The sequence below is a fragment of the Apostichopus japonicus genome, chromosome 2 (assembly GCF_037975245.1).
Source record: "Apostichopus japonicus isolate 1M-3 chromosome 2, ASM3797524v1, whole genome shotgun sequence".
Taxonomy (NCBI): domain Eukaryota; kingdom Metazoa; phylum Echinodermata; class Holothuroidea; order Aspidochirotida; family Stichopodidae; genus Apostichopus; species Apostichopus japonicus.
In genome coordinates this window covers 5,636,870-5,653,120 of record NC_092562.1, presented here as the reverse complement: position 1 = coordinate 5,653,120, position 16,251 = coordinate 5,636,870, and the positions used below count along the sequence as shown (strand labels likewise).

Sequence of the window (16,251 nt, the reverse complement as noted above, 5' to 3'; positions counted from 1 at the left end):
TCACTTAAACACTCTACAGTACTACCACACACAATCACTTAAACACTCTACAGTACTACCACACACAATCACTTAAACACTCTACAGTACTACCACTCACAATCACTAAAACACTCTAAAGTACTACCACACACAATCACTTAAACACTCTACAGTACTACCACACACAATCACACAAACACTCTACAGTACTACCACACACAATCACTTAAACACTCTACAGTACTACCACACGTAATCACTTAAACACTCTACAGTACTACCACACACAATCACCCAAACACTCTACAGTACTACTACACAAAATCACTTAAACACTCTACAGTACTACTACACACAATCACTTAAACACTCTACAGTACAACCACACACAATCACTTAAACACTTTACAGTACTACTACACAAAATCACTTCAACACTCTACAGTACTACCACACAAAATCACTTCAACACTTTACAGTACTACCACACGTAATCACTTAAACACTCTACAGTACTACCACACACAATCACCCAAACACTCTACAGTACTACTACACACAATCACTTAAACACTCTACAGTACTACCACACACAATCACTAAAACACTCTACAGTACTACCACAGACAATCACTAAAACACTCTACAGTACTACCACAGACAATCACTTAAACACTTTACAGTACTACTACACAAAATCACTTCAACACTCTACAGTACTACCACACACAATCACTTAAACACTCTACAGTACTACCACACACAATCACTAAAACACTCTACAGTACTACCACAGACAATCACTTAAACACTCTACAGTACTACCACACACAATCACACAAACACTCTACAGTACTACCACACACAATCACTTAAACACTCTACAGTACTACCACAGACAATCACTTAAACACTCTACAGTACTACTACACACAATCACCCAAACACTCTACAGTACTACCACACAAAATCACTTAAACACTCTACAGTACTACCACACACAATCACTTAAACACTCTACAGTACTACCACACAATCACTTAAACACTCTACAGTACTACCACACACAATCACACAAACACTCTACAGTACTACCACACAAAATCACTTCAACACTTTACAGTACTACTACACACAATCACTTAAACACTCTACAGTACTACCACACACAATCACAAACACTCTACAGTACTACCACACAAAATCACTTAAACACTCTACAGTACTACTACACACAATCACACAAACACTCTACAGTACTACCACACACAATCACACAAACACTCTACAGTACTACCACACAAAATCACTTCAACACTTTACAGTACTAACCAGACAATCACTGAAACACTCTACAGTACTACCACACACAATCACACAAACACTCTACAGTACTACCACACAAAATCACTTCAACACTCTACAGTACTACCACACAAAATCACTTCAACACTCTACAGTACTACCACACATAATCACTTAAATACTCTACAGTACTCCCACACACAATCACACAAACACTCTACAGTACTACCACACAAAATCACTTCAACACTTTACAGTACTAACCAGACAATCACTTAAACACTCTACAGTACTACCACACACAATCACACAAACACTCTACAGTACTACCACACAAAATCACCCAAACACTCTACAGTACTACCACACAAAATCACTTCAACACTCTACAGTACTACCACACATAATCACTTAAATACTCTACAGTACTCCCACACACAATCACACAAACACTCTACAGTACTACCACACACAATCACTTAAAGTACTACCACACACAATCACTTAAACACTCTACAGTACTACCACACACAATCACTTCAACACTCTACAGTACTACCACACAAAATCACTTCAACACTCTACAGTACTACCACACAAAATCACTTCAACACTCTACAGTACTACCACACACAATCACTTAAACACTCTACAGTACTACCACACACAATCACTTAAACACTCTACAGTACTACCACACACAATCACTTCAACACTCTACAGTACTACCACACAAAATCACTTAAACACTCTACAGTACTACCACACACAATCACACAAACACTCTACAGTACTACCACACAAAATCACCCAAACACTCTACAGTACTACCACACACAATCACCCAAACACTCTACAGTACTACCACACACAATCACTTAAACACTCTACAGTACTTCCACACACAATCACTTCAACACTCTACAGTACTACCACACACAATCACTTAAACACTCTACAGTACTACTACACACAATCACTTAAACACTCTACAGTACTACCACACACAATCACCCAAACACTCTACAGTACTACCACACACAATCACCCAAACACTCTACAGTACTACAACACATAATCACTTAAACACTCTACAGTGCTACCACACATAATCACTTAAACACTCTACAGTACAAACACACATAATCACTTAAACACTCTACAGTACTACCACACACAATCACTTAAACACTCTACAGTACTACCACACACAATCACTTAAACACGCTACAGTACTACCACACACAATCACTTAAACACTCTACAGTACTACCACACACAATCACTTAAACACTCTACAGTCAGTGGCGAAGCGTCCATACAGTCAGGGGGGGCGAATGCCCCCCCTGACGGACTCAAACGGACTGCTGGCGCCCTTTTCAGCTTTTTACCACTTTTCACTTATTAGCAGTTATTGACTTTTTTATTGCGCTCTCATCTACCTTTTGACATGACACCTATTTCTTCTTCGTTTATCTGCAAATTCGCAAGGCACGGAAAGGGTCATTTCCGGCGATCTAGGGAGTATCTTTACTCAAAAAATTTCTGTACGCTCCGCACCAACCTGTGGTGGCACCCCGCTTAGATAGTGTCGCAAGCGCCCCTACAGACCATTATATCGCCCCCCCCCCCTGACCAATAGCCCTGTCTACAGTACTACCACACACAATCACTTAAACACTCTACAGTACAACCACACACAATCTTTAAACCTGCAACAATTATGTTGAATCTTGAATGTGATAATAAACCATTACAGAGAGGGCTTGACAAATGAAAACATCCTAATGACTTTAAAAAGTACAACCAAACCACGCTAAAATAATAAAATTAGGAATAAACCTTAAAGGTCAGCAAATAAAAAAATATCACTAACTACTGGTAACTTTGCTGTGTATGACTTGATCACTCCATGATTTGTATGTGCTGTATGTTCCATATGTACTCTGTGTACTACAGAATAACTTCATTGGAAGTTGTGTGGCATGAAAACAAATCCATATGAATGGGAAAGAAATTTAGGCAACGAGAGTGGGCAGTAATTAGTGAGGTGACCAATGTTTTGAAGTTAGGGAAAAGGAGCTGTTTATAATTTGATTAATCCTTCTCTCAATGTTCCCTGCCAATTGGCAACATTTTGCAAAAACTACATCATGATTGTTGTGTTTATTTAGTATATATCCCAAAACTTTAAATTCTTTAAATTATGGAACTTTTAAGTGATTTCAATCGCACCTTTCATCCTTCAATGCTGAGATGGATGATAAGCAAGATGACAAATTGGCCATTTTTGGTTTCAGAAGTGTACATAAGTAAGTACATGCTGGGGTATGTATTTCATGCAATCACTATACCTGGCACCATTTACATAATACGTCTGTGGCAGACGTGACCACTTCAGGTGGTTCCCCACTCCCTCAGATAACGTAGCTGTTAGAGCAGTGAGCTTTTCACAGAACACATAAATACACTGAGTCATTAATTGATATGCTGGCATTCTTCTGAATCCATTGCTGTGTTATAAAACATATTTGGTAGTACTCAGGTCATGCATGTATTGATCAAGGGGGGGGGGGGGCAATGGTTTCAGCTCTAGGCTGAAAGGACAAGGGAAACTATGGGATAAAGAGTAGGTGATAGTTAAGGAATAAATTAAGTGTACCACCAGAGTGACAACATCACTCACAGTGGGTTAGTCATCATTTAGACAAATTAAAACAAGCATTACTAAACAAATGCTGAATGAAATACATTCTCTAGTATTAATATTCCATACATCCATTAACTCTAAGTGACCTCCTATCACTTAGGATCAATGAAAATCAGCTTTTAATGCAACTGAAAATAAATTGAACTAGTGAGAGAAATTTCCCTTGCAATGGAAAAAAAGTTGTGCTCCGAGAAGGATTACAACATTATCTCAGTGAGAAAGTTTCCAAGTAGTAATTATATATGATTTATTTCATGTTTTTGAGTAACTGAAAACTTTTCGGAAATTATTTAAATTTATTAAACTTACAAGTATACTAAAGCAGAATTGACTTGCAACTGAGTAGTTAACACAGCTCTTAGCATAGACTGATGTGGTAAATGATTGGTTCTTCAACCTTTTTATCAATGCCAAGTAGTCAAGTTTCACTTTAACTAACAAGAAGAAAGACTACCAGCAGGTTTTAAAGTTGAATACAATGTATTTTAAATGAACATGTATTTTATATGAACATGAATATATGAAGCAGTACGGTGTTTGCCACATAGTTTTAAGAAGGATACATATTGTCCAATTTTACTTTAGTTATACTTACTAATTAACATTCACACAGTGAAAATTTGAAAAAGTTACATCCCTAATGTTACTACCTAGATCTGAATAACCGAGGAGCACTTCACAAAATTTATTTCCTTTAACCTACTACCTCAAAGTCTCATAAATGCATACAATTTTTCACTTAATTTAAACAAATTTAGCGAAAGATAAATGCACCCCCCCCCCAAGAAAAAATGAAATATTGGTCATATGCTGAAGTGATATGATGCAACAAATGGAACATGGAGCAAAATATCTTTAAAAGATAATCCTCCTATCAAAAATGTTTATATGTACATTTTCCTCTTTTGATACCCAAAAGCTAAACTCAAGAAACAATGTCTCTAATGATTATTTTATATCTAGTTATATCAGCCAGCCAATCTAAGGTAAGTTATAAAACCTTTAAGATTGATAGAAATCAAATGCAAAGAAAAAAATATATTTACTTTATATAATTATTTCTTGATGACATTTTTACACAATGTGGAAACAGTTTCTTTTTTATTCATTTTTGGTTTTTAATTAACCAATACCTAGAGTTGTGAGCCATCCATGGTTCTTGAACAGAACAAATAAAGAAATATCCTAGCAATTAAACTTTGACCAGTTATGGTTTCTAAAAAGAAAATGGGACAAGCAGAGCAAGCATACACTAGCAGAAGCTACAATGATGAATTGAAAGCCAAAATAACGAAAAACTTAACAATTAGTGAGAGAATATGTAACACTTACCGTGAGTAATTAACAGATTGTGCATGAACTCACTCAGTCTTCATCTGAATCTTGAAAATGGAGTTTAATTCTGCTGACATATACTTATTTAGTTATACATACTTTGGCTATAACAAACCCTCAACACACAACAAAGATATGTGAGGGTTGTTGGATAAGTCCTGCAGCAACAAGCAATCGACCACGATAGCCAATCAGAGTGAAGAATTACTGCAAGTGTTACCTTCCATGCACAAAGCATTTCACAGCAGACTTGACTGCCAAAGTGACTACATAATGTGGTAAACAAACCTAAAGTTGACTTCAGTCAATCGTTCGGCCTTTTGTAATCCCGTCAGTTGTAAATCCTGGCCACTAATTTGCTAAGTTTCTATCACCAGGTCACAGAACACTCTAAGCAAGTAATCCACTAAGACCAGCTGAGCTGATGTGAGTTATATTTAAATCTATTCTTGAGCACTCAACCGTGTGCGCTTTTCACCAAAATTGTTTATTAATACGTATTTATAGTAGGCGAGATCAAAATTGAAAGGATTCGTTTTATAAGAGATTTTTCTCTGTGAAATATACATAGTAATTGATATGTGAAGATGTTGAAGACCTATTGTAATGAGCAGCTGACTAAAGCACAAAGCATATCATGTACAGTAGACTTCATGACTGCCAATCTGCATAATGTGGTAAACAATTAAACCTTAAGAATTGACTTCAGTCTATCAAATGGCTATAAAAATTGAAATAAAGGATTCGTTTTAAAGAGATTTTGCTTCGTGAAATATGTTAGTAATTGATATATGGTGATGTTGAAGATCTGTTAACAGATCTTCAATTGTGATGAGCAGCTGAATATAACCAAAATGGAATGACTAAATGAATATATTATGGTGGCAGTTCCTAGCATAGTAGACCACAGTGACTTGAAACTACAAACACCACTGATTTGTATATCTCTGCAATTCGTTCTGTCTTTTGGCCTGTGCATGTGTATGCTCTAAGTAGCATAAGCCTTCTTTACCTCTCCACAATATGGCATCCCACAGTTGTTACATAAACATTTCCCACCCAAATTTTAAACAGAAAGCCAACAGACTTCCTTGCCAAAGTTAATATGAGAACATTAACATAAACTGCACACAACGTTCTTAAACTTACTCCTCCTGAACGTGGATTCACATGTATCAAGTGCATCCAAGTCTCAGTTACGTTTAGAGCTAAATTAGAGTTAAATATAAGATTTTGACCAAGGGTTTTTGAACATGCTTACACAGTTTTCAGACTATTCATAAGACTTCTGCCATCCACAGTAAACAATGGGTTATATATGTGGATTCACATTGACACCAAGATTAACCAGCTAAAGATTATCCCACTGCATGACAAGTACCTAATTAGGATCAGCTGGATCAGCTAAAGATTATCCCACTGCATGACAAGTACTTTATTAGCATCAGCTGGATCAGCTAAAGATTATCCCGCTGCATGATAAGTACTTTATAAGCATCAGCTGGATCAACTAAAGATTATCCCACTGCATGACAAAAACTTTATTAGCATCAGCTGGATCAGCTAAAGATTATCCCACTGCATGACATGTACTTTATTAGGATCAGCTGGATCAGCTAAAGATTATCCCACTGCATGACAAGTACCTAATTAGGATCAGCTGGATCAGCTAAAGATTATCCCACTGCATGACAAGTACCTAATTAGGATCAGCTGGATCAGCTAAAGATTATCCCACTGCATGACAAGTACCTCATTAGGATCAGCTGGATCAGCTAAAGATTATCCCTCTGCATGACAAGTACCTCATTAGGATCAGCTGGATCAGCTAAAGATTATCCCACTGCATGACAAGTACTTTATTAGGATCAGCTGGATCAGCTTAAGATTATCCCACTGCATGACAAGTACTTTTTTAGGATCAGCTGGATCAGCTAAAGATTATCCCACTGCATGACAAGTACTTCATTAGGATCAGCTAAAGATTATCCCACTGCATGACAAGTACCTCATTAGGATCAGCTGGATCAGCTAAAGATTATCCCACTGCATGACAAGTACTTTATTAGGATCAGCTGGATCAGCTAAAGATTATCCCACTGCATGACATGTACTTTATTAGGATCAGCTGGATCAGCTAAAGATTATCCCACTGCATGACAAGTACTTTATAAGCATCAGCTGGATCAGCTAAAGATTATCCCACAATACCCAAATGAAAGCAAAGATTTAACCCATTTGTTACATATGCCCTGAAACAACATGGTGACTATTAATGGATTACGTGCCCTACGTGTGTGCTGGTACAATAACACAAACTGTTATTCTTAGAAATTCTAAAACAATCTAGATTAACATCAACAGCTGCTAATGAGACCCTGACAGTATTAAAATGCCACCATACATACTAAGACAAAGAACAACGGTAATTCATCAATTGAGATTCCGAATGCTGTTACATTGTGATTCCTTCAGCAGATTCTAATCCACCATGGTTCATGCTTTAAGTAAGCTGCTTAAATTGATGTTGAACCAGTAATTGTAGCGATACTGGTAATATACAGTACTAGCAAGAATTATGTATACAATATGTAGCTGACACGCTAACTGACTGATTCCACAGTCTTGCCGACAGCACTTGCATCAAGCAGAGTAGTACTCCAACACTAACCCTAACCCACTGCATCAAGTAGAGTAGTACTCTAACACTAACCCTAACCCACTTGCATCAAGTAGAGTAGTACTCTAACACTAACCCTTACCCACTTGCATCAAGCAGAGGAGTACTCTAACACTAACCCACTTGCATCAAGCAGAGTAGTACTCTAACACTAGCCCTAACCCACTTGCATCAAGTAGAGTAGTACTCTAACACTAACCCTAACCCACTTGCATCAAGCAGAGTAGTACTCTAACACTAACCCTAACCCACTTGCATCAAGCAGAGTAGTACTCTAACACTAACCCTAACCCACTTGCATCAAGCAGAGTAGTACTCTAACACTAACCCTAACCCACTTGCATCAAGTAGAGTAGTACTCTAACACTAACCCTAACCCACTTGCATCAAGTAGAGTAGTACTCTAACACTAACCCTAACCCACTTGCATCAAGCAGAGTAGTACTCTAACACTAACCCTAACCCACTTGCATCAAGTAGAGTAGTACTCTAACACTAACCCTAACCCACTGCATCAAGTAGAGTAGTACTCTAACACTAACCCTAACCCACTTGCATCAAGCAGAGTAGTACTCTAACACTAACCCTAACCCACTTGCATCAAGCAGAGGAGTACTCTAACACTAACGAACTTGCATCAAGCAGAGTAGTACTCTAACACTAGCCCTAACCCACTTGCATCAAGTAGAGTAGTACTCTAACACTAACCCTAACCCACTTGCATCAAGCAGAGTAGTACTCTAACACTAACCCTAACCCACTTGCATCAAGCATAGTAGTACTCTAACACTAACCCTAACCCACTTGCATCAAGCAGAGTAGTACTCTAACACTAACCCTAACCCACTTGCATCAAGTAGAGTAGTACTCTAACACTAACCCTAACCCACTTGCATCAAGCATAGTAGTACTCTAACACTTACCCACTTGCATCAAGTAGAGTAGTACTCTAACACTATCCCTAACCCACTTGCATCAAGCATAGTAGTACTCTAACACTTACCCACTTGCATCAAGTAGAGTAGTACTCTAACACTATCCCTAACCCACTTGCATCAAGCATAGTAGTACTTTAACACTAACCCTAACCCACTTGCATCAAGCAGAGTAGTACATCATACCTACCAGCATGAACTTGTACTTTCGTCCTATTCTTGGAATTCCCTACTGTATGTTTAAAGCTTTATTGCCATGGCATAGGATTACTCTTTCTGGTTATTTTATTCAAGTACCATATTATTTGCCTTTACTGAGTGTTATGGATAAAAATTTATAGATAAATTATAGATAAAATTATAGATAAAATCTAGAAACAAGTGTTGCAATGTTGATGCTAATTGTTGTGATCCAAGTTTGGTTTTAAACACTTAATACTACATCAATCAAGTACTACTAAATACATGCTACTTTATAATACCATACAAAAATTAATAATTTAATAAACTGAACCATGAAAATTGCTGTTGCACTTGAAGGAATAGCTTTACAGTGTAAATATATTCTTGACCTGTGAAAGAGAAACTTACTAATCTACGAATTGTAAATTTCATAGATGTCATAGATGACAAAACATGCTTTCTTTCAATTTAAATTTCTTTTTTTTTCTCTGCAATAATTGTAAAGCTTACACATCACCAGTGAAAAGTTGATTTTTAAAAGCTTGGTTTGTATCCATCATATGTACTTGAAGCATTAACGCTAATACTACATGTATGATTGACACTTGTATGTACTTGAAGCATTTATGGTAATACTATGTATGATTGACACTTGTATGTACTTAACGCTAATACTAGGTATGATTGACACTTGTATGTACTTGAAGCATTAACGGTAATACTATGTATGATTGACACTTGTATGTACTTGAAGCATTCATGGTAATACTATGTATGATTGACACTTGTATGTACTTGAAGCATTCATGGTAATACTATGTATGCTTGACACTTGTATGTACTTGAAGCATTCATGGTAATACTACGTATGATTGACACTTGTATGTACTTGAAGCATTAATGGTAATACTAGGTATGATTGACACTTGTACGTACTTGAAGCATTCATGGTAATACTACGTATGATTGACACTTGTATGTACTTGAAGCATTAACGGTAATACTAGGTATGATTGACACTTGTATGTACTTGAAGCATTAACGGTAATACTATAGGTATGATTGACACTTGTATGGACTTGAAACAATCATGGTAATACTACGTATGATTGACACTTGTATTTACTTGAAGCATTAATGGTAATACTATTTTCAATTGACACTTGTATGTACTTGAAGCATATTTGTAATACTATGTATGATTGACAGTTGTATGTATTTGAAGCATTAATGGTAATACTAGGTATGATTGACACTTGTATGTACTTGAAGCATTAATGGTAATACTATGTATGATTGACACTTGTATGTACTTGAAGCATTCATGGTAATACTATGTATGATTGACAGTTGTATGTACTTGAAGCAATCATGGTAATACTACGTATGATTGACACTTGTATGTACTTGAAGCATTAACGGTAATACTAGGTATGATTGACACTTGTATGTACTTGAAGCATTAATGGTAATACTATAGGTATGATTGACACTTGTATGGACTTGAAACAATCATGGTAATACTACGTATGATTGATACTTGTATTTACTTGAAGCATTAATGGTAATACTATTTTCGATTGACACTTGTATGTACTTGAAGCATATTTGTAATACTATGCATGATTGACACTTGTATGTACTTGAAGCATTAATGGTAATATTTACTATGTATGATTGACACTTGTACTTCAGGGGGAGGGGGGGGGGGGGGGGAGAGACAATTTCTATGTTGGCTTGCAGTTTAATGAGTTGTTTTGTGTTATTTAAGTAGATCTGCAGATAAAGCTTAAAGCAGTGTGTGTGTTTCTGTCAAAGTTGAAGAAAATACCCAACCTTGAATTCTGGGAACTAGTCCACTGGCAAAGGTTTGGTCAGCTTACTTACTTTCTGAACTTAAAAGCATAAATTTAGAACATCCCCCACAACACCCCAACCCCCCCCCCAACCACTTTATATATATTCATATAATATCATACACATACTGCTTTAAGTTGTAACAGCTGATCCACTCAAAGTTGACAGAAATTACTGTACTCAAAAACAAACTTTTTAGATAAAATTGCTGAAAGTCCATCAAATGATACAAGCCTTTCAAACTATATTTTACAAGTACAGGAAGTGGATGTATAAGTAGGTGCGGTAAATGTGGTTCTTGTTTAGAATTTCACCACCATGCCTAACTTGCAGTTTATTTTCATCAGTAAATTAATTAATTTTACATTATAAAGGGGGAAAAGCACCTTCTCTTCAGCTCACATAACTGCCATGACATCATCGGGACTACTCAACTGTTGTTGGATGCATTAATTCATGACACATCACCAAATTTTGAAAAATCTCCATGATACAAGATGTTATTAGGATAAGATTTAGTTGCGCAGTTTCAACCATGGAATTCCCTTTAACCCCCTTACCTCTAATTAATTCATATTTACAATTTACTAATTTTTGACAATCAGACAAAGCCCTAATATAATTGCCAAACCTTGAATTTATTTCACCCTCAAACTAAACAGCATGATTACTATACGATTGCAGTGCACTTTATCTTTGTTCAATGCCTGCTGGGTTTCCTAATTCATCGGCACAGTACATGCCTAACATATATACCGCACATCATAAAATACTTGACTTTGTGATTGTAGTTCTCATTTTTCAATACTATGTGAATCACATTAATGATATCACCTTGGTACAGGTGGTAGAGTATTACCTTTATTCTTTGATGTATATAAAAGGCCAGATGGAAGTTGACTGTTGTGTAAATCGCGTGACTGCAGTATTTGAACAAAGAATGAAGTAATACTACCAGTGCCTTATAAAGTACCGTAATAGTTATAGTTGTAGCCACCAATAAACGGCATACTGTCACATCCAACAGCTGTTCATACTACCATTGTTATAGACCACAATTAAACAGTACTATTAAGTTTGAGGCTGGCTGGTCAAACTGTATGCTACCCGCATGTACAATAGAAGCTATATTTTTTTTTTCTCAGATTATACATATTTTACTGAGGAATGTGTGCTAATGTAATTTGTGAAAACCTCTTGTTTTCCACATGTTTTTACAATACAGATGGTCTTGTGATTGCTAATCAAAAAGTCATTATTTCACATGTAATGAAACTTTAATGTATAGGAGGTTAAGAATGAGAACCAATTAACAACTGCTTGCTGAGAGCTCATAAATACACAAAGCAAAGTCAAATAATAGAAAGCCATGTAGAGTTACAATGACTTGCAGCACAGAGCCCAGATTCTAGGGGCACAAAAAGCAATATTACAGGCAGGGACGTAGCTAAGGCCTGATGATTGGGGGGGGGGGGGGTGTAATTAAAGTGTAAAGTGACTGAAATTCCAACTGGATGGGTTTTGAAGCCAGAAAATTCTGACTACTGCCCCCCCCCCCCCCCCCCGCTACTTGTCAACGATACGGTAAATATCAGTCAGACACCCCATCTTTCGCGAATACATTTTTGTTCCGACCTTTTTTCGATACATTTGTACCCACTGGCCCTCACTTCACAAACTTATTAATCACTCTGGTTAAGCAAGTAAGCAACTGTGTATAAGTTATCTGCTAGCCGCTATGTTAATGTAACAAAGGGGATTTTTTTTCCTTCAACATATTATATTCGACGACCTAGTGAATTACCAAAAATACAGTGCTTTTTCCTAGCGCGCTTAATATTATTATTTTTTGGGGGGAGGGGGGGCGGGGCTACTTATCACTCACATGAACAATCTGCCTATCATCTTCGTCAAGCAACAATAGAGTTCTTAGAAAGAAGTATAAAACTCATTATCAGATTCTAGCTGCTGAGTGGGAGTGTTGTACAGTACCTTCTTCTCACCCAGCAACTGTGAACAAAACAAGCAGTAACAGAACAAGCAGTAACAGAACAAGCAGTAACATCTGGTATATGCCAGTTTTATGGGACTTGATTGCAACAGAAGTTTTGCTGATGTTTGTGGGACAACTATTTACCAAGCTTATAAAAAGTTTGAAAATTAGTCAGAAAACTTTGTTTGAAAATCATGGGATCTGATATTCATGCTGAACTGAAGAGACAACTGGTAACATTATCAATGAGTGAAATATTCAACACTGGTTGATGTTTGAAAAATATTTTCACAATCTGTAGTACCAAAGAATGTCCAATTGAGACTATTTCACTTTGTAGGGTGGACATGGGATTGATGAAGAGAGTGAATTAAGCAGGATCCCTTGGGAAACTAGCTAATTGGCAGTACATGATGACATGCATGACTTGAAAAGACAATGGACGGTTAGCCTACTTCACAGAAAAACAAAACAGTCTCGTTACTTATCACTAATTATAAATTTAAGAAATCTCGCTTTCAGACTTATTGTGTGAACTTTGAGATTTTTGGGCTTTGACTTCATGTAAATCTTGAATAGCATCAAAAGTTTATAGCAGAAATGACCATTGACTAGGGTTAGTCATTACTTTATGTACTTACTAAGGTAGGCCAATTATGGATATTGTTCTTGGTGATATGATATATCCAATTTTTCCCTGCATTAACCTCTGTTGACCCCAAATGACCTATGACCTCCATAAAAAATTATGCAATAATTGTGTTCCTTAAGGGAGACAGACCTCCATATCATAAATCAAGTTAATTAACCCAAGCTTCACCTTTAACCTCTCTGAAAAGAAAACATTTTGCACTCCATATGACAGACTTACCAAATATGAAGTTCAGCAAAAGTTCACTTTTGGAGTCATCATATTTACATGATTTTTAGACTGAGACCTCTGTTGACCCTACAAGACCCCCTTACAAAAATCAAGCACAGAAAGGGTTCCTCTACATTCTAAAGACAGATGTTCAGGTCGAGGTACAAATTCTTTGCTGTGTAGTAACAACTCTGCGTACATGTCGTGAAATAGAGAATGGTAGGGACAACCCTAGCTACCACATGTTATGCTTATAATAAATAATATGGCCACTTGCAACTTAAAGAAAAAATCGCATACAGCCAATTTGCTAACAACTTTCGAATGAGCTCAGAATAATTTGAGAAAGGATTATATTACCTGTACTGTGCAGACATATATGCATTCTATGACGATACATGCTATAGTCAATCATCAGCATACATGTTCAACAGAATTTCAATCGGGAATGTGCATCCCCATTGGATCTCGAAGAACAGATTGACGGTCCAATATATAAACAAGTACATTTCCATTGAATGACTGAATACAAATGTTTTTGTCAATGTGTCAATTTCTGAGTGAAAATAAACCTGCACGCAGTTAAATAATGTAACTAACAAACTATGACCAAGTTGTTTATGCTCACCTTGCCCTACTCCTGCATCCCAAACAATAACAGCTAGGATACATCTGTTCACATCACATCATACTGTTTACCAAAATGGGACTGCTAATAAAAACAATTGTGGATAAAATATATACGGTTAGCTATGAATTTGTTGTTAAATTTGTTTTCATTTTGAATATGAATCCTTAAATTTTTTAAGAAAAAGAACTTCAAATCTGTGCATGATGGATTCCATATAATTTAAGTAATAGACTGTGTGTATTAAATTTATTATATGCTATGAATAATATGCTGGCTTATATATTATATGCTGGCATTATATTATATATTATATGCTGGCAAATTATATGCTGGCTTCGGTCAGCTTGCGAGTCTATAAGCCTCCATGGCTTCTTTCGCGAGTTCCTGCTTGCGGGAAGATCACATATACATACATATACATACATACATACATGAAAGAAGTTGGAGAATGCACAATCATTTCATGGAGACTAACAGTGAGATCAGGACAATATATATACTGTAGCTAGGCTACAGTAGGCCTACAACAGATGTATGACCAATGTGTCCTGAATCATGATATACAGTATGCAATGTTATACAGTAGCTAGGTAGTATAAACATGCATTTTGATTGAACAGTACTAAAGGTTCTTAGTTTCTATTATAGCCTATAAAGGTTGACAACTAAAGCAATGTTGTGCATGTATATTGTACAGCCTATATCATCATTCTTTTCAACTTGACATCCTATGGTACTTTCCATGCATCCCCTTGCACATAATATGCCACATTCTCTCCCCCCCCCCACCCCTTCTAGAGATTAACCTAGACATAGAGGGATGTGTTTACTGACCCCTTCCAGTGTAAACCCCTTCCATACATCTGCCCCAATCCTCTCCCACCATCTTATAGATTCTAAAGAGAGTGTACGTGTTTCCTACCTGTAGGCAGAAATGATATCACTGACAGCAGTTTGCACTGTATACAGCTCCTTCATGGTACTGAGAACTAAGGAATCTGACAGACAATGCAGGGTGACAAGGTTGACTGCAACTGTGGTAAATATGGTTCAATGTCACACTTAACCTTTCAATTGTTGACATAACATTCAATTGCACACATTGCACACATTGTGTTCAATATATCCCTTCTAAAGGTAAACATTCCCCACATGACCTATTTCAATAGTTTTCCCTCTATCAGTTGGTACTTAATATTCCGTGCTTGGCTGTTACTGTAAGGAGGCTATTCATTTATAACAATTTCCTGTTGGATAATGAAATATGTATCAAGTGTGCTACAACTGTTCATGTGGCCTTGCTTCAAAGGGTTTAATATTTGAAAGGGAAATATTCCTGCAGCTGCAACCCTTATCTGTATTGGCCCAAACTTTTAGCATGCCAAAAGTTACAAAAAGTTTTCAAAAATACTTTCCTGTTGGTTCTGCATCTCCAAATTACATGCAGACATGTAGGAGTATTATATTATTTGGGTAGACAAATGCAAGTTTCAGTGCATGGGGAAAGTACTTTTGATTGTGTTAGCGAAATGCTTGTGGAAGTGGGAGCAAGATTGACCATGGCATTACTTGGACACAGTAGCATGGTGGGCTCATAATTGACGCAATTAAGGATTTGATCAACGATATCTATCAAGGAAAAATCCAAATTACTCAACTGTATGTGTTTTTCATATGTGTAGTTCCTCAGAAATGTTCTGATCCCAAAATATTTAAGGTTCTGTGCTTATGTACCGTACAATTGAGCAGAATTTGACCACAGAATGCCTGCCGTGTCA

At 36.7% G+C, this 16,251-nt stretch overlaps 1 protein-coding gene across 13 annotated transcripts in view; it reads right to left on the bottom strand.

The window, feature by feature from the left end:
- Positions 1 to 16,251, bottom strand: part of LOC139975821 (protein sidekick-1-like) — an 84,202-nt gene that overhangs the window by 57,404 nt on the left and 10,547 nt on the right. For 2 of the 13 annotated variants that reach the window (XM_071984039.1, XM_071984105.1), the window contains exon 1: positions 5,330 to 5,469. The exons of 4 other annotated variants lie outside the window; for them this stretch is intronic. The gene's annotated coding sequence lies outside the window, so the exon portion shown is untranslated. Of the gene's footprint in view, positions 1 to 5,329; positions 5,471 to 14,470; positions 14,555 to 15,395; positions 15,551 to 16,251 lie in introns of those variants that run through there. 7 more of the 13 variants (XM_071984075.1, XM_071984049.1, XM_071984114.1 and 4 more) reach the window with 7 other exon arrangements.